Below are 17,866 nucleotides of genomic sequence, written 5' to 3' on the forward strand. Positions count from 1 at the left end.
TCAAATAACCATAGTTTCAAACTCCACCTACCTTCCATTGAACTCAGGCTTCTTCTTTATTGTTCACAATGACTTGCCATTGTGGGTTTGATGGCAGACTCGATTTTATGCAATAAGATGGGGAAAGTGATTGAGGAGTATGTGGAAATGAACCAAAATGGGAACGTCTCGCCGTCCGTGGTTTGCAAGGTATGGAAGGCGGGAGTGAGGGGAGGTAATTTCATTCAAGGCAAAGGTAGGTAGCGAGGCGCGGGAGGGAGGGCAGCGTTGATCGGGGAGATGTTGGCGGGCGATGGAATATATCTGATGCACACGGAAGAGGGACATGTAGTGAGGAGGAAGGAGTTGCCGGTGAAGTTTGATCTTCTATCGAAAGGGAGGGCGGTTCCGCAATGGAGGCCCGCAAGGGATTGGCTGTGAATATGGTGAGAAAGCCATTGGATTGCTGGCGGGTCATTTCCATCGGCAGGCAGCAGCGAGGGAGGTGGGAGGGAGTATTTCTGCATCTGAATGTGAACTGGTTCGTGGATTTAGAAGAATGTTCAGAATATTTTTGTGACATTTGGGCATTTTTGATCTGAAGCGAGGGGAGTATCGAACTGATATTTGATAATAAATGTAAAATCCTCTCTTTAGTTGATGCGGAGTGGAAACGTTAACTCCGTTTCTCTCTCCACTGATGATGCCAGACCGGCTGAGTTTTGCCTGAAGTTTCTGTTTTTGTGTGTTGAAATTTAATGGATTTGCTTGAACACATATGTTTCTGGACCCTGAGGATAAGACCTGCATTTTCAGAATCCAGCACTAACTCCAGTTTGTATTTTGATTTCTGTCGGTGCATTATCGCCCTGTCAACAAATAATGAAAGACAATGCACAGAGTCCAACAGCAAATTGCGATTTTAAATCAAATCAAATGGCATTTCCTAATTCAACAAAGCGGTGCTATCAAAACTTTCCTATAGCAACCTTAACAAAGCTATTGGCTCATCTCGGGTTTGGATTTCGTCAGGTTCTGAATGAAAGAATATTTATTGCGAACTCAATAATGTTGAGAATTGTATTGTGTGTGTCTGCCTGCTACTATCGAATAAAAAAATACCTTCCGCGTCAAATCACCGAACAGCATCTGCTCTCGTGTAGTCGTGGCCGAGTGGTTAAGGCGATGGACTAGAAATCCATTGGGGTCTCCCCGCGCAGGTTCGAACCCTGCCGACTACGTATGTTCTTTTTCGCATTCAGGTTCAAGTTTTACCACGTTCTTTGGAACGAATGGTGTCTGATGCGAAATGGTATCCCACACTTTGCAAACAGACGAGTTGTTTTTCCCAACAGAGTGCGCTCTATTTGAAATGTCGGGACACAGTTCAACATGTGTTATTATTCAGTGATTGGAAAAGTTCACAACGCTTTCTGGATAAGAATTATACAATGGAACATATGCCATTAATTAGTGAACGGAGATGTACATTCAGCTTGCTGATGAAGAGTTAGGCCATGGGCAAGCGTTATTGACTAGGGAGGGGAGAAGTAAAAGCCTGAATCATGCGAGCAACTATTCCAATTTTCGATTTTGTCCAGGGAATGGCTATGGTGAATGCAGAAAAGCTAGTGGTTCGAAACATACCTGTTGGACGTTAACCTGGTGTTGTAAGACACCGTACTGTGCTCACCACAGTCCAACACCGGCATCTCTAAATCATGGCTATCTCCAAACTAAGACAATGTGAATGATTTTTGGATAGTGTATATCGCAAATTGATTGTAGATGGTTGAATAAATACTAGAAACTAAGAGGGAACAAGCATGGAGAGAAATAAGCCTCACTCACCCGTCAGTCAGGAATGTTGGCTGTCTCCCAAGCACGAGATCCGGGGTCGCTTACCGAGCATTGCCAATTTAACCTTGTGGCGATCAAATAAGGACTCTCAAGTCGCGAACGTCCGCGGGTGCAATTCAAATAACCATAGTTTCAAACTCCATCTACCTTCCATTGAACTCAGGTTTCTTCTTTATTGTTAACAATTACTTGCCATTGTGGGTTTGATGGCAGACCCAATTTTTTGCATTAAGAGGAGAAAGTGATTGAGGAGTATGTGGAAATGAACCAAAATGGGAACGTCTCGCCGTCCGTGGTTTGGAAGGTATGGAAGGCGGTAGTGAGGGGGGAGGTCATTTCATTCAAGACAAAGGTGGTTAGCGAGGCGCGTTAGGAATGGCAGCGTGGATCAGGGAGATGTTGGCGGGCAATGGAATATATCTGATGCACACGGAAGCGGCACATTTAGTGAGGAGGAAGGAGTTGCAGGTGAAGTTTGATCTTCTATCGAAAGGGAGGGCGGTTCAGCAATGGAGGCCCGCAAGGGATTGGCTATGAGTATGGTGAACAAGCCATTGGATGGCTGGCTGGTCATTTCCATCGGCAGGCAGCAGCGATGGAGGTGGAAGGGAGTATTTCTGCATCTGAATGTGAACAGGTTCGTGGATTTAGAAGAATGTTGATAATATTTTTGTGACATTTGGGCATTTTGGATCTGAAGCGCGGGGAGTATCGAACTTATATTTGATAATAAATGTAAAATCCTCCCTTTAGTTGATGCGGAGTGGAAACGTTAACTCCGTTTCTCTCTCCACTGATGATGCCAGACCGGCTGAGTTTCCCCTGAAGTTTCTGTTTTTGTGAGTTGAAATCTAATGGATTTGCTTTAACCCAGATGTTTCTGGACCCTGAGGATAATTCCTGCATTTTCAGAATCCAGCACTAACTCCAGTTTGTATTGTGATTTCTGTCGGTGCATTATCGCCCTGTCAACAAATACAGAAAGAAAATGCACAGAGTCCAACAGGAAATTGCGAATTTAAATCAAATCAAATGGCATTTCCTAATTAAACAAAGCGGTGCTATCAAAACATTCTTATAGCAACCTTAACAAAGCTATTGGCTCATCTCGGGTTTGGATTTCGTCAGGTTCTGAATGAAAGAATACTTATTATGAACACAATAATGTTCAGAATTGTATTATGTGTGCCTGCCTGCTCCTGCCGAATAAAAAAATACCTTCCGCGTCAAATCACCGAAGCAGCTTTTACGCTCATGTAGTCGTGGCCGAGTGGTTAAGGCGATGGAGTAGAAATCCATTGGGGTCTGCCCGCGCAGCTTCGAACCCTGCCGACTACGTATGTTCTTTTTCGCATTCAGGTTCATGTTTCACCATGTTCTTTGGAACGAATGGTGTCTGATGCGAAATGGTATCCCACACTTTGCAAAAAGACGAGTTGTTTTTACCAACAGAGTGCGCTCTATTTGAAAAGTCGGGACACAGTTCAACATGTGTTAAAATTCAGTGATTGGAAAAGTTCACAGCGCTATCTGGATAAGAATTTTACAACGGAACATATGCTATTAATTAGTGAACGGAGATGTACATTCAGCTTTCTGATGAAGACTTAGGCCATGGGCAAGCGTTGTTGACCAGGGAGGGGAGAAGTAAAATGCCTGAATCATGCGAGCAACAATTCAAATTTTCGATTTTGTCCAGGGATTGGCTATGGTGAATGCAGAAAAGCTAGTGTTTCGAAACATACCTGTTGGACGTTAACCTGGTGTTGTAAGACATCGTACTGTGCTCACCACAGTCCAACACCGGCATCTCCAAATCATGGCTATCTCCAAACTAAGACAATGTGAATGCTTTTTGGATAGTGTATATCGGAAATATATTGTAGATTGTTGAATAAATACTAGAAACTAAGAGGGAACAAGTCAAGACCAGCATGGAGAGAAATAATCGTCACTCACCCGTCAGTCAGGAATGTTGGCTATCTCCCAAGCACTCGATCCGGGGTCGCTTACCGAGCATTGCCAATTTAACCTTGTGGCGATCAAATGAGGACTCTCAAGTCGCGAACGTTGCTTTGTGACTCTAAAGACGTCCGTGGGTGCAATTCAAATAACCATAGTTTCAAACTCCATCTACCCTCCATTGCACTCAGGTTTCTTCTTTATTGTTAACAATTACTTGCCATTGTGGGTTTGATGGCCGACCCGATTTTTTGCATTAAGAGGAGAAAGTGATTGAGGAGTATGCGGAAATGAACCAAAATGGGAACGTCTCGCCGTCCGTGGTTTGAACGTTGTGGAAGGCGGTCGTGAGGGGGGAGGTCATATCATTCAAGACAAAGGTGGTTAGCGAGGCGCGTTAGGAAGGGCAGCGTGGATCGGGGAAATGTTGGTGGGCGTGGAATATATCTGATGCACACGGAAGCGGGACATGTAGTGAGGAGGAAGGAGTTGCCGGTGAAGTTTGATCTTCTATCGGAAAAGAGGGCGGTTCAGCAATGGAGGCCCGCAAGGAATTGGCGATGAATATGGCGAGAAAGCCATTGGATTGCTGGCGGGTCATTTCCATCGGCAGGCAGCAGCGAGGGAGGTGGGAGGGAGTATTTCTTCATCTGAATGTGAACTGGTTCGTGGATTTAGAAGAATGTTGAGAATATTTTTGTGAAATTTGGGCATTTTGGGTCTGAAGCGCGGTGAGCATCGAACTGATATTTGATAATAAATGTAAAATCCTCCCTTTAGTTGATGCGGAGTGGAAACGTTAACTCCGTTTCTCTCTCCACTGATGATGCCAGACCGGCTGAGTGTTCCCTGAAGTTTCTGTTTTTGTGAGTTGATATTTAATGGATTTGATTTAACCCAGATGTTTCTGGACCCTGTGGATAATTCCTGCATTTTCAGAATCCAGCAGTAACTCTAGTTTGTATTGTGATTTCTGTCGGTGCATTATCGCCCTGTCAACAAATACAGAAAGTAAATGCACAGAGTCCAACAGCAAATTGCGAATTTAAATCAAATCAAATGGCATTTCCTAATTCAACAAAGCGTTGCTATCAAAACTTTCCGATAGCAACTTTAACAACGCTATTGGCTCATCTCGAGTTTGGATTTCGTCAGGTTCTGAATGAAAGAATACTTATTATGAACACAATAATGTTCAGAATTGTATTATGTGTGTCTGCCTGATCCTCCCGAAAAAAAAATACCTTCCGCGGCAAATCACCGAAGCAGCTTTTGTGCTCATGTAGTCGTGGCCGAGTGGTTAAGGCGATGGACTAGAAATCCATTGGGGTCTCCCCGCACAGGTTCGAACCCTGCCGATTACGTATGCTCTTTTTCTCATTCAGGTTCAAGTTTCACCACGTTCTTTGGAACGAATGGTGTCTGATGCGAAATGGTATCCCGCACTTTGCAAAAAGACGAGTTGTTTTTCCCAAAAGAGTGCGCTCTATTTGAAAAGTCGGGACACAGTTCAACATGTGTTATTATTCAGTGATTGGAAAAGTACACAGCGCTTTCTGGATAAGAATTTTACAATGGAACCTATGCTATTAATTAGTGAACGGAGATGTACATTCAGCTTTCTGATGAAGACTTAGGCCATGGGCAAGCGTTGTTGACCAGGGAGGGGAGAAGTAAAATGCCTGAATCATGCGAGCAACAATTCCAATTTTCGATTTTGTCCAGGGATTGGCTATGGTGAATGCAGAAAAGCTAGTGTTTCGAAACATACCTGTTGGACGTTAACCTGGTGTTGTAAGACATCGTACTGTGCTCACCACAGTCCAACACCGGCATCTCCAAATCATGGCTATCTCCAAACTAAGACAATGTGAATGCTATTTGGATAGTGTATATCGCAAATATATTGTAGATTGTTGAATAAATACTAGAAACTAAGAGGGAACAAGTCAAGACCAGCATGGAGAGAAATAATCGTCACTCACCCGTCAGTCAGGAATGTTGGCTATCTCCCAAGCACTCGATCCGGGGTCGCTTACCGAGCATTGCCAATTTAACCTTGTGGCGATCAAATGAGGACTCTCAAGTCGCGAACGTTGCTTTGTGACTCTAAAGACGTCCGTGGGTGCAATTCAAATAACCATAGTTTCAAACTCCATCTACCCTCCATTGCACTCAGGTTTCTTCTTTATTGTTAACAATGACTTGCCATTGTGGGTTTGATGGCCGACCCGATTTTTTGCATTAAGAGGAGAAAGTGATTGAGGAGTATGCGGAAATGAACCAAAATGGGAACGTCTCGCCGTCCGTGGTTTGCAAGGTATGGAAGGCGGGAGTGAGGGGAGGTAATTTCATTCAAGCAAAGGTCGGTAGCGAGGCGCGGGAGGGAGGGCAGCGTTGATCGGGGAAATGTTGGCGGGCGTGGAATATATCTGATGCACACGGAAGCGGGACATGTAGTGAGGAGGAAGGAGTTGCAGGTGAAGTTTGATCTTCTATCGAAAGGGAGGGCGGTTCAGCAATGGAGGCCCGCAAGGGATTGGCTATGAGTATGGTGAGCAAGCCATTGGATTGCTGACGGGTCATTTCCATCGGCAGGCAGCAGCGAGGGAGGTGGGAGGGAGTATTTCTGCATCTGAATGTGAACTGGTTCGTGGATTTAGAAGAATGTTGAGAATATTTTTGTGGCATTTGGGCACTTTGGATCTGAAGCGAGGGGAGTATCGAACTTATATTTGATAATAAATGTAAACTCCTCCCTTTAGTTGATGCGGAGTGGAAACGTTAACTCCGTTTCTCTCTCCACTGATGATGCCAGACCGGCTGAGTTTTCCCTGAAGTTTCTGTTTTTGTGTGTTGAAATTTAATGGATTTGCTTTAACCCATATGTTTCTGGACCCTGAGGATAATTCCTGCATTTTCAGAATCCAGCACTAACTCCAGTTTGTATTGTGATTTCTTTCGGTGCATTATCGCCCTGTCAAAAAATACAGAAAGAAAATGCACCGAGTCCAACAGCAAATTGCGAATTTAAATCAAATCAAATGACATTTCCTAATTCAACAAAGTGGTGCTATCAAAGCTTTCCTATAGCAACCTTAACAAAGCTATTGGCTCATCTCGGGTTTGGATTTCGTCAGGTTCTGAATGAAAGAATATTTATTGTGAACTCAATAATGTTCAGAATTGAATGATGTGTTTCTGCCTACTCCTGCCGAATAAAAAAATACCTTCCGCGTCAAATGACACCGAAGCAGCTTTTGAGCTCGTGTAGTCGTGGCCGAGTGGTTAAGGCGATGGACTAGAAATCCATTGGGGTGTCCCCGCGCTGATTCGAACCCTGCCGACTACGTATGTTCTTTTTCTCATTCAGGTTCAAGTTTCACCACGTTCTTTGGAACGAATGGTGTCTGATGCGAAATGGTATTCCACACTTTGCAAAAAGACGAGTTGTTTTTTCCCAACAGCGTGCGCTCTATTTGAAAAGTCGGGACACAGTTCAACATGTGTTATTATTCAGTGATTGGAAAAGTACACAGCGCTATCTGGATAAGAATTTTACAATGGAACATATGCTATTAATTAGTGAACGGAGATGTACATTCAGCTTTCTGATGAAGACTTAGGCCATGGGCAAGCGTTGTTGACCAGGGAGGGGAGAAGTAAAATGCCTGAATCATGCGAGCAACAATTCCAATTTTCGATTTTGTCCAGGGATTGGCTATGGTGAATGCAGAAAAGCTAGTGTTTCGAAACATACCTGTTGGACGTTAACCTGGTGTTGTAAGACATCGTACTGTGCTCACCACAGTCCAACACCGGCATCCCTAAATCATGGCTATCTCCAAACTAAGACAATGCGAATGCTTTTTGGATAGTGTATATCGCAAATTGATTGTAGATGGTTGAATAAATACTAGAAACTAAGAGGGAACAAGTCAAGACCAGCATGGAGAGAAATAATCCTCACTCACCCGTCAGTCAGGAATGTTGGCTGTCTCCCAAGCACTAGATCCGGGGTCGCTTACCGAGCATTGCCAATTTAACCTTGTGGCGATCAAATGAGGACTCTCAAGTCGCGAACTTGCCTTGTGACTGTAAAGACGTCCGCGGTTGCAATTCAAATAACCATAGTTTCAAACTCCATCTACCCTCCATTGCACTCAGGTTTCTTCTTTATTGTTAACAATTACTTGCCATTGTGGGTTGGATGGCAGACCCGATTTTTTGCATTAAGAGGAGAAAGTGATTGAGGAGTATGTGGAAATGAACCAAAATGGGAACGTCTCGCCGTCCGTGGTTTGGAAGTTATGGAAGGCGGTAGTGAGGGGGGAGGTCATATCATTCAAGTCAAAGGTGGTTAGCGAGGCGGTTAGGAAGGGCAGCGTGGATCGAGGAAATGTTGGCGGGCGATGGAATATATCTGATGCACACGGGAGCGGGACATGTAGTGAGGAGGAAGGAGTTGCAGGTGAAGTTTGATCTTCTATCGAAAGGGAGGGCGGTTCAGCAATGGAGGCCCGCAAGGGATTGTCTGTGAGTATGGTGAGCAAGCCATTGGATTGCTGACGGGTCATTTCCATCGGCAGGCAGCAGCGAGGGAGGTGGGAGGGAGTATTTCTGCATCTGAATGTGAACTGGTTCGTGGATTTAGAAGAATGTTCAGAATATTTTTGTGACATTTGGGCATTTTGGATCCGAAGCGAGGGGAGTATCGAACTGATATTTGATAATAAATGTAAAATCCTCTCTTTAGTTGATGCGGAGTGGAAACGTTAACTCCGTTTCTCTCTCCACTGATGATGCCAGACCGGCTGAGTTTTCCCTGAAGTTTCTGTTTTTGTGTGTTGAAATTTAATGGATTTGCTTTAACCCATATGTTTCTGGACCCTGAGGATAATTCCTGCATTTTCAGAATCCAGCACTAACTCCAGTTTGTATTGTGATTTCTGTCGGTGCATTATCGCCCTGTCAACAAATACAGAAAGAAAATGCACAGAGTCCAACAGCAAATTGCGAATTTAAATCAAATCAAATGGCATTTCCTAATTCAACAAAGAGGTACTATCAAAACTTTCCTATAGCAACCTTAACAAAGCTATTGGCTCATCTCGGGTTTGGATTTCGTCAAGGTTCTGAATGAAAGAATACTTATTATGAACACAATAATGTTCAGAATTGTATTATGTGTGTCTGCCTGCTCCGAACGAATAAAAAAATACCTTCCGCGTCAAATCACCGAAGCAGCTTTTGCGCTCATGTAGTCGTGGCCGAGTGGTTAAGGCGATGGACTAGAAATCCATTGGGGTGTCCCCGCACAGGTTCGAACCCTGCCGACTACGTATGCTCTTTTTCGCATTCAGGTGCAAGTGTCACCATGTTTTTTGGAACGAATGGTGTCTGATGCGAAATGGTATCCCACACTTTGCAAAAAGACGAGTTGCTTTTCCCAACAGAGTGCGCTCTATTTGAAAAGTCGGGACACATTTCGACATGTGTTATTATTCAGTGATTGGAAAAGTTCACAACGCTTTCTGGATAAGAATTAAAGAATGGAACATATGCCATTAATTAGTGAACGGAGATGTACAGACAGCTTGCTGATGAAGAGTTAGGCCATGGGCAAGCGTTATTGACTAGGGAGGGGAGAAGTAAAAGCCTGAATCATGCGAGCAACAATTCCAATTTTCAATTTTGTCCAGGGATTGGCTATGGTGAATGCAGAAAAGCTAGTGTTTCGAAACAAACCTGTTGGACGTTGACCTGGTGTTGTAAGACATCATACTGTGCTCACCACAGTCCAACACCGGCATCTCTAAATCATGGCTATCTCCAAACTAAGACAATGTGAATGCTTTTTGGATAGTGTATATCGCAAATTGATTGTAGATGGTTGAATAAATACTAGAAACTAACAGGGATCAAGTCAAGACCAGCATGGAGAGAAATAATCCTCACTCACCCGTCAGTCAGGAATGTTGGCTGTCTCCCAAGCACTAGATCCGGGGTCGCTTACCTAGCATTGCCAATTTAGCCTTGTGGCGATCAAATGAGGACTCTCAAGTCGCGAACTTGCTTTGTGACTGTAAAGACGTCCGCGGGTGCAATTCAAATAACCATAGTTTCAAACTCCATCTACCCTCCATTGCACTCAGGTTTCTTCTTTATTGTTAACAATTACTTGTCATTGTGGGTTTGATGGCCGACCAGATTTTTTGCATTAAGAGGAGAAAGTGATTGAGGAGTATGTGGAAATGAACCAAAATGGGAACGTCTCGCCGTCCGTGGTTTGGAAGTTATGGAAGGCGGTAGTGAGGGGGGAGGTCGTATCATTCAAGACAAAGGTGGTTAGCAAGGCGCGTTCGGAAGGGCAGCGTGGATCGGGGAAATGTTGGCGGGCGTGGAATATATCTGATGCACACGGAAGCGGGACATGTAGTGAGGAGGAAGGAGTTGCAGGTGAAGTTTGATCTTCTATCGAAAGGGAGAGCGGTTCAGCAATGGAGGCCCGCAAGGGATTGGCTGTGAATATGGTGAGAAAGCCATTGGATTGCTGGCAGGTCATTTCCATCGGCAGGCAGCAGCGAGGGAGGTGGGAGGGAGTATTTCTGCATCTGAATGTGAACTGGTTCGTTGATTTAGAAGAATGTTCAGAATATTTTTGTGACATTTGGGCATTTTGGATCTGAAGCGAGGGGAGTATCGAACTGATATTTGATAATAAATGTAAAATCCTCTCTTTAGTTGATGCGGAGTGGAAACGTTAACTCCGTTTCTCTCTCCACTGATGATGCCAGACCGGCTGAGTTTTCCCTGAAGTTTCTGTTTTTGTGTGTTGAAATTTAATGGATTTGCTTGAACACATATGTTTCTGGACCCTGAGGATAAGACCTGCATTTTCAGAATCCAGCACTAACTCCAGTTTGTATTTTGATTTCTGTCGGTGCATTATCGCCCTGTCAACAAATAATGAAAGAAAATGCACAGAGTCCAACAGCAAATTGCGATTTTAAATCAAATCAAATGGCATTTCCTAATTCAACAAAGCGGTGCTATCAAAACTTTCCTATAGCAACCTTAACAAAGCTATTGGCTCATCTCGGGTTTGGATTTCGTCAGGTTCTGAATGAAAGAATATTTATTGCGAACTCAATAATGTTGAGAATTGTATTATGTGTGTCTGCCTGCTCCTACCGAATAAAAAAATACCTTCCGCGTCAAATCACCGAACAGCATCTGCTCTCGTGTAGTCGTGGCCGAGTGGTTAAGGCGATGGACTAGAAATCCATTGGGGTTTCCACGCGCAGGTTCGAACCCTGCCGACTACGTATGTTCTTTTTCTCATTCAGGTTCAAGTTTCACCACGTTCTTTGGAACGAATGGTGTCTGATGCGAAATGGTATCCCACACTTTGCAAAAAGACGAGTTGTTTTTCCCAACAGAGTGCGCTCTATTTGAAAAGTAGGGACACAGTTCGACATGTGTTATTATTCAGTGATTGGAAAAGTTCACAACGCTTTCTGGATAAGAATTAAAGAATGGAACATATGCCATTAATTAGTGAACGGAGATGTACAGGCAGCTTGCTGATGAAGAGTTAGGCCATGGGCAAGCGTTATTGACTAGGGAGGGGAGAAGTAAAAGCCTGAATCATGCGAGCAACAATTCCAATTTTCAATTTTGTCCAGGGATTGGCTATGGTGAATGCAGAAAAGCAAGTCTTTCGAAACAAACCTGTTGGACGTTGACCTGGTGTTGTAAGACATCGTACTGTGCTCACCACAGTCCAACACCGGCATCTCTAAATCATGGCTATCTCCAAACTAAGACAATGTGAATGCTTTTTGGATAGTGTATATCGCAAATTGATTGTAGATGGTTGAATAAATACTAGAAACTAAGAGGGGTCAAGTCAAGACCAGCATGGAGAGAAATAATCCTCACTCACCCGTCAGTCAGGAATGTTGGCTGTCTCCCAAGCACTAGATCCGGGGTCGCTTACCTAGCATTGCCAATTTAGCCTTCTGGCGATCAAATGAGGACTCTCAAGTCGCGAACTTGCTTTGTGACTGTAAAGACGTCCGCGGGTGCAATTCAAATAACCATAGTTTCAAACTCCATCTACCCTCCATTGCACTCAGGTTTCTTCTTTATTGTTAACAATTACTTGTCATTGTGGGTTTGATGGCCGACCAGATTTTTTGCATTAAGAGGAGAAAGTGATTGAGGAGTATGTGGAAATGAACCAAAATGGGAACGTCTCGCCGTCCGTGGTTTGGAAGTTATGGAAGGCGGTAGTGAGGGGGGAGGTCATATCATTCAAGACAAAGGTGGTTAGCAAGGCGCATTCGGAAGGGCAGCGTGGATCGGGGAAATGTTGGCGGGCGTGGAATATATCTGATGCACACGGAAGCGGGACATGTAGTGAGGAGGAAGGAGTTGCAGGTGAAGTTTGATCTTCTATCGAAAGGGAGGGCGGTTCAGCAATGGAGGCCCGCAAGGGATTGGCTATGAGTATGGTGAGCAAGCCATTTGATTGCTTACGGGTCATTTCCATCGGCAGGCAGCAGCGAGGGAGGTGGGAGGGAGTATTTCTGCATCTGAATGTGAACTGGTTCGTGGATTTAGAAGAATGTTGAGAATATTTTTGTGGTATTTGGGCACTTTGGATCTGAAGCGAGGGGAGTATCGAACTGATATTTGATAATAAATGTAAAATCCTCCCTTTAGTTGATGCGGAGTGGAAACGTTAACTCCGTTTCTCTCTCCACTGATGATGCCAGACCGGCTGAGTTTTCCCTGAAGTTTCTGTTTTTGTGTGTTGAAATTTAATGGATTTGCTTTAACCCATATGTTTCTGGACCCTGAGGATAATTCCTGCATTTTCAGAATCCAGCACTAACTCCAGTTTGTATTGTGATTTCTTTCGGTGCATTATCGCCCTGTCAACAAATACAGGAAGAAAATGCACCGCGTCCAACACAAATTGCGAATTTAAATCAAATCAAATGACATTTCCTAATTCAACAAAGTGGTGCTATCAAAGCTTTCCTATAGCAACCTTAACAAAGCTATTGGCTCATCTCGGGTTTGGATTTCGTCAGGTTCTGAATGAAAGAATATTTATTGTGAACTCAATAATGTTCAGAATTGAATGATGTGTTTCTGCCTACTCCTACCGAATAAAAAAATACCTTCCGCGTCAAATGACACCGAAGCAGCTTTTGAACTTGTGTAGTCGTGGCCGAGTGGTTAAGTCGATGGACTAGAAATCCATTGGGGTTTCCACGCGCAGGTTCGAACCCTGCCGACTACGTATGTTCTTTTTCGCATTCAGGTTCAAGTTTCACCACGTTCTTTGGAACGAATGGTGTCTGATGCGAATTGGTATCCCACACTTTGCAAAAAGACGAGTTGTTTTTCCCAACAGAGTGCGCTCTATTTGAAAAGTCGGGACACAGTTCGACATGTGTTATTATTCAGTGATTGGAAAAGTTCACAACGCTTTCTGGATAAGAATTATACAATGGAACATATGCCATTAATTAGTGAACGGAGGTGTACAGACAGCTTGCTGATGAAGAGTTAGGCCATGGGCAAGCGTTATTGACTAGGGAGGGGAGAAGTAAAAGCCTGAATCATGCGAGCAACAATTCCAATTTTCGATTTTGTCCAGGGATTGGCTATGGTGAATGCAGAAAAGCTAGTGTTTCGAAACATACCTATTGGACGTTCAGCTGGTGTTGTAAGACATCGTACTGTGCTCACCACAGTCCAACACCGGCATCTCTAAATCATGGCTATCTCCAAACTAAGACAATGCGAATGCTTTTTGGATAGTGTATATCGCAAATTGATTGTAGATGGTTGAATAAATACTAGAAACTAAGAGGGAATAAGTCAAGACCAGCATGGAGAGAAATAATCCTCACTCACCCGTCAGTCAGGAATGTTGGCTGTCTCCCAAGCACTAGATCCGGGGTCGCTTACCGAGCATTGCCAATTTAACCTTGTGGCGATCAAATGAGGACTCTCAAGTCGCGAACTTGCTTTGTGACTGTAAAGACGTCCGCGGTTGCAATTCAAATAACCATAGTTTCAAACTCCATCTACCCTCCATTGCACTCAGGTTTCTTCTTTATTGTTAACAATTACTTGCCATTGTGGGTTTGATGGCCGACCCGATTTTTTGCATTAAGAGGAGAAAGTGATTGAGGAGTATGTGGAAATGAACCAAAATGGGAACGTCTCGCCGTCCGTGGTTTGGAAGGTATGGAAGGCGGTAGTGAGGGGGGAGGTCATTTCATTCAAGACAAAGGTGGTTAGCGAGGCGCGTTAGGAATGGCAGCGTGGATCAGGGAGATGTTGGCGGGCGATGGAATATATCTGATGCACACGGAAGCGGCACATTTAGTGAGGAGGAAGGAGTTGCAGGTGAAGTTTGATCTTCTATCGAAAGGGAGGGCTGTTCAGCAATGGAGGCCCGCAAGGGATTGGCTATGAGTATGGTGAACAAGCCATTGGATGGCTGGCTGGTCATTTCCATCGGCAGGCAGCAGCGATGGAGGTGGAAGGGAGTATTTCTGCATCTGAATGTGAACTGGTTCGTGGATTTAGAAGAATGTTGATAATATTTTTGTGACATTTGGGCATTTTGGATCTGAAGCGCGGGGAGTATCGAACTTATATTTGATAATAAATGTAAAATCCTCCCTTTAGTTGATGCGGAGTGGAAACGTTAACTCCGTTTCTCTCTCCACTGATGATGCCAGACCGGCTGAGTTTCCCCTGAAGTTTCTGTTTTTGTGAGTTGAAATCTAATGGATTTGCTTTAACCCAGATGTTTCTGGACCCTGAGGATAATTCCTGCATTTTCAGAATCCAGCACTAACTCCAGTTTGTATTTTGATTTCTGTCGGTGCATTATCGCCCTGTCAACAAATACAGAAAGTAAATGCACAGAGTCCAACAGCAAATTGCGAATTTAAATCAAATCAAATGGCATTTCCTAATTCAACAAAGCGGTGCTATCAAAACATTCTTATAGCAACCTTAACAAAGCTATTGGCTCATCTCGGGTTTGGATTTCGTCAGGTTCTGAATGAAAGAATACTTATTATGAACACACTAATGTTCAGAATTGTATTATGTGTGTCTGCTGCTCCTCCCGAATAAAAAAATACCTTCCGCGTCAAATCACCGAAGCAGCTTTTGCCCTCATGTAGTCGTGGCCGAGTGGTTAAGGCGATGGAGTAGAAATCCATTGGGGTCTCCCCGCGCAGGATCGAACCCTGCCGATTACGTATTCCCTTTTTCTCATTCAGGTTCAAGTTTCACCACGTTCTTTGGAACGAATGGTGTCTGATGCGAAATGGTATCCCACACTTTGCAAAAAGACGAGCTGTTTTTCCCAACAGAGTGCGCTCTATTTGAAAAGTCGGGACACAGTTCAACATGTGTTATTATTCAGTGATTGGAAAAGTACACAGCGCTTTCTGGATAAGAATTTTACAATGGAACATATGCTATTAATGAGTGAACGGAGATGTACATTCAGCTTGCTGATGAAGACTTCGGCCATGGGCAAGCGTTATTGACCAGGGAGGGGAGAAGTAAAATGCCTGAATCATGCGAGGAACAATTCAAATTTTCAATTTTGTCCAGGGATTGGCTATGGTGAATGCAGAAAAGCCAGTGTTTCGAAACAAACCTGTTGGACATTAACCTGGTGTTGGAAGACATCTTACTGTGCTCACCACAGTCCAACACCGGCATCTCCAAATCATGGCTCTCTCAAAACTAAGACAATGTGAATGCTTTTTGGATAGTGTATATCGCAAATATATTGTAGATGGTTGAATAAATACTAGAAATTAAGAGGGAACAAGTCAAGACCAGCATGGAGAGAAATAATCCTCACTCACCCGTCAGTCAGGAATATTGGCTGTCTCCCAAGCACTGGATCCGGGTTCTGTTACCGAGCATTGCCAATTTAACCTTAGGGCGATCAAATGAGGACTCTCAAGTCGCGAACGTTGCTTTGTGACTCTAAAGACGTCCGTGGGTGCAATTCAAATAACCATAGTTTCAAACTCCACCTACCTTCCATTGAACTCACGCTTCTTCTTTATTGTTAACAATGACTTGCCATTGTGGGTTTGATGGCAGACCCAATTTTTTGCATTAAGATGGGGAAAGTGATTGAGGAGTATGTGGAAATGAACCAAAATGGGAACGTCTCGCCGTCCGTGGTTTGCAAGGTATGGAAGGCGGGAGTGAGGGGAGGTAATTTCATTCAAGGCAAAGGTAGGTAGCGAGGCGCGGGAGGGAGGGCAGCGTTGATCGGGGAGATGTTGGCGGGCGATGGAATATATCTGATGCACACGGAAGAGGGACATGTACTGAGGAGGAAGGAGTTGCCGGTGAAGTTTGATCTTCTATCGAAAGGGAGGGCGGTTCAGCAATGGAGGCCCGCAAGGGATTGGCTGTGAATATGGTGAGAAAGCCATTGGATTGCTGGCGGGTCATTTCCATCGGCAGGCAGCAGCGAGGGAGGTGGGAGGGAGTATTTCTGCATCTGAATGTGAACTGGTTCGTGGATTTAGAAGAATGTTCAGAATATTTTTGTGACATTTGGGCATTTTTGATCTGAAGCGAGGGGAGTATCGAACTGATATTTGATAATAAATGTAAAATCCTCTCTTTAGTTGATGCGGAGTGGAAACGTTAACTCCGTTTCTCTCTCCACTGATGATGCCAGACCGGCTGAGTTTTCCCGGAAGTTTCTGTTTTTGTGTGTTGTAATTTAATGGATTTGCTTGAACACATATGTTTCTGGACCCTGAGGATAAGACCTGCATTTTCAGAATCCAGCACTAACTCCAGTTTGTATTTTGATTTCTGTCGGTGCATTATCGCCCTGTCAACAAATAATGAAAGAAAATGCACAGAGTCCAACAGCAAATTGCGATTTTAAATCAAATCAAATGGCATTTCCTAATTCAACAAAGCGGTGCTATCAAAACTTTCCTATAGCAACCTTAACAAAGCTATTGGCTCATCTCGGGTTTGGATTTCGTCAGGTTCTGAATGAAAGAATATTTATTGCGAACTCAATAAGGTTGAGAATTGTATTATGTGTGTCTGCCTGCTACTACCGAATAAAAAAATACCTTCCGCGTCAAATCACCGAACAGCATCTGCACTCGTGTAGTCGTGGCCGAGTGGTTAAGGCGATGGCCTAGAAATCCATTGGGGTCTCCCCGCGCAGGTTCGAACCCTGCCGACTACGTATGTTCTTTTTCGCATTCATGTTCAAGTTTCACCACGTTCTTTGGAACGAATGGTGTCTGATGCGAAATGGTATCCCACACTTTGCAAACAGACGAGTTGTTTTTCCCAACAGAGTGCGCTCTATTTGAAAAGTCGGGAGACAGTTCAACATGTGTTATTATTCAGTGATTGGAAAAGTACACAGCGCTATCTGGATAAGAATTTTACAATGAAACATATGCTATTCATTAGTGAACGGAGATGTACATTCAGCTTTCTGATGAAGACTTAGGCCATGGGCAAGCGTTGTTGACCAGGGAGGGGAGAAGTAAGATGCCTGAATCATGCGAGCAACAATTCCAATTTTCGATTTTGTCCAGGGATTGGCTATGGTGAATGCAGAAAAGCTAGTGTTTCGAAACATACCTGTTGGACGTTCACCTGGTGTTGTAAGACATCGTACTGTGCTCACCACAGTCCAACACCGGCATCTCTAAATCATGGCTATCTCCAAACTAAGACAATGCGAATGCTTTTTGGATAGTGTATATCGCAAATTGATTGTAGATGGTTGAATAAATACTAGAAACTAAGAGGGAACAAGCATGGAGAGAAATAATCCTCACTCACCCGTCAGTCAGGAATGTTGGCTGTCTCCCAAGCACTAGATCCGGGGTCGCTTACCGAGCATTGCCAATTTAACCTTGTGGCGATCAAATGAGGACTCTCAAGTCGCGAACTTGCTTTGTGACTGTAAAGACGTCCGCGGTTGCAGTTCAAATAACCATAGTTT

At 43.9% G+C, this 17,866-nt stretch overlaps 9 non-coding genes across 9 annotated transcripts; all 9 read left to right on the top strand.

Annotated features, from left to right (window-relative positions):
• The first annotated feature begins 1,138 nt into the window (after nucleotides 1-1,138).
• On the top strand, nucleotides 1,139-1,220 carry trnas-aga (transfer RNA serine (anticodon AGA)). The gene has a single exon. It is a non-coding gene; the product is annotated as a tRNA-Ser (tRNA).
• Nucleotides 1,221-3,095: 1,875 nt separating this feature from the next.
• On the top strand, nucleotides 3,096-3,177 carry trnas-aga (transfer RNA serine (anticodon AGA)). Its single transcript has one exon. It is a non-coding gene; the product is annotated as a tRNA-Ser (tRNA).
• Nucleotides 3,178-5,083: 1,906 nt separating this feature from the next.
• Nucleotides 5,084-5,165, top strand: trnas-aga (transfer RNA serine (anticodon AGA)). Its single transcript has one exon. It is a non-coding gene; the product is annotated as a tRNA-Ser (tRNA).
• A 1,906-nt stretch (nucleotides 5,166-7,071) lies between these two features.
• Nucleotides 7,072-7,153, top strand: trnas-aga (transfer RNA serine (anticodon AGA)). The gene has a single exon. It is a non-coding gene; the product is annotated as a tRNA-Ser (tRNA).
• Nucleotides 7,154-9,061: 1,908 nt separating this feature from the next.
• Nucleotides 9,062-9,143, top strand: trnas-aga (transfer RNA serine (anticodon AGA)). The gene has a single exon. It is a non-coding gene; the product is annotated as a tRNA-Ser (tRNA).
• A 1,904-nt stretch (nucleotides 9,144-11,047) lies between these two features.
• On the top strand, nucleotides 11,048-11,129 carry trnas-aga (transfer RNA serine (anticodon AGA)). The gene has a single exon. It is a non-coding gene; the product is annotated as a tRNA-Ser (tRNA).
• Nucleotides 11,130-13,035: 1,906 nt separating this feature from the next.
• Nucleotides 13,036-13,117, top strand: trnas-aga (transfer RNA serine (anticodon AGA)). Its single transcript has one exon. It is a non-coding gene; the product is annotated as a tRNA-Ser (tRNA).
• A 1,905-nt stretch (nucleotides 13,118-15,022) lies between these two features.
• trnas-aga (transfer RNA serine (anticodon AGA)) lies at nucleotides 15,023-15,104 on the top strand. The gene has a single exon. It is a non-coding gene; the product is annotated as a tRNA-Ser (tRNA).
• A 1,906-nt stretch (nucleotides 15,105-17,010) lies between these two features.
• trnas-aga (transfer RNA serine (anticodon AGA)) lies at nucleotides 17,011-17,092 on the top strand. The gene has a single exon. It is a non-coding gene; the product is annotated as a tRNA-Ser (tRNA).
• Nucleotides 17,093-17,866: the final 774 nt, after the last annotated feature.

The sequence above is a fragment of the Scyliorhinus torazame genome, chromosome 4 (assembly GCF_047496885.1).
Source record: "Scyliorhinus torazame isolate Kashiwa2021f chromosome 4, sScyTor2.1, whole genome shotgun sequence".
Taxonomy (NCBI): Eukaryota; Metazoa; Chordata; class Chondrichthyes; order Carcharhiniformes; family Scyliorhinidae; genus Scyliorhinus; species Scyliorhinus torazame.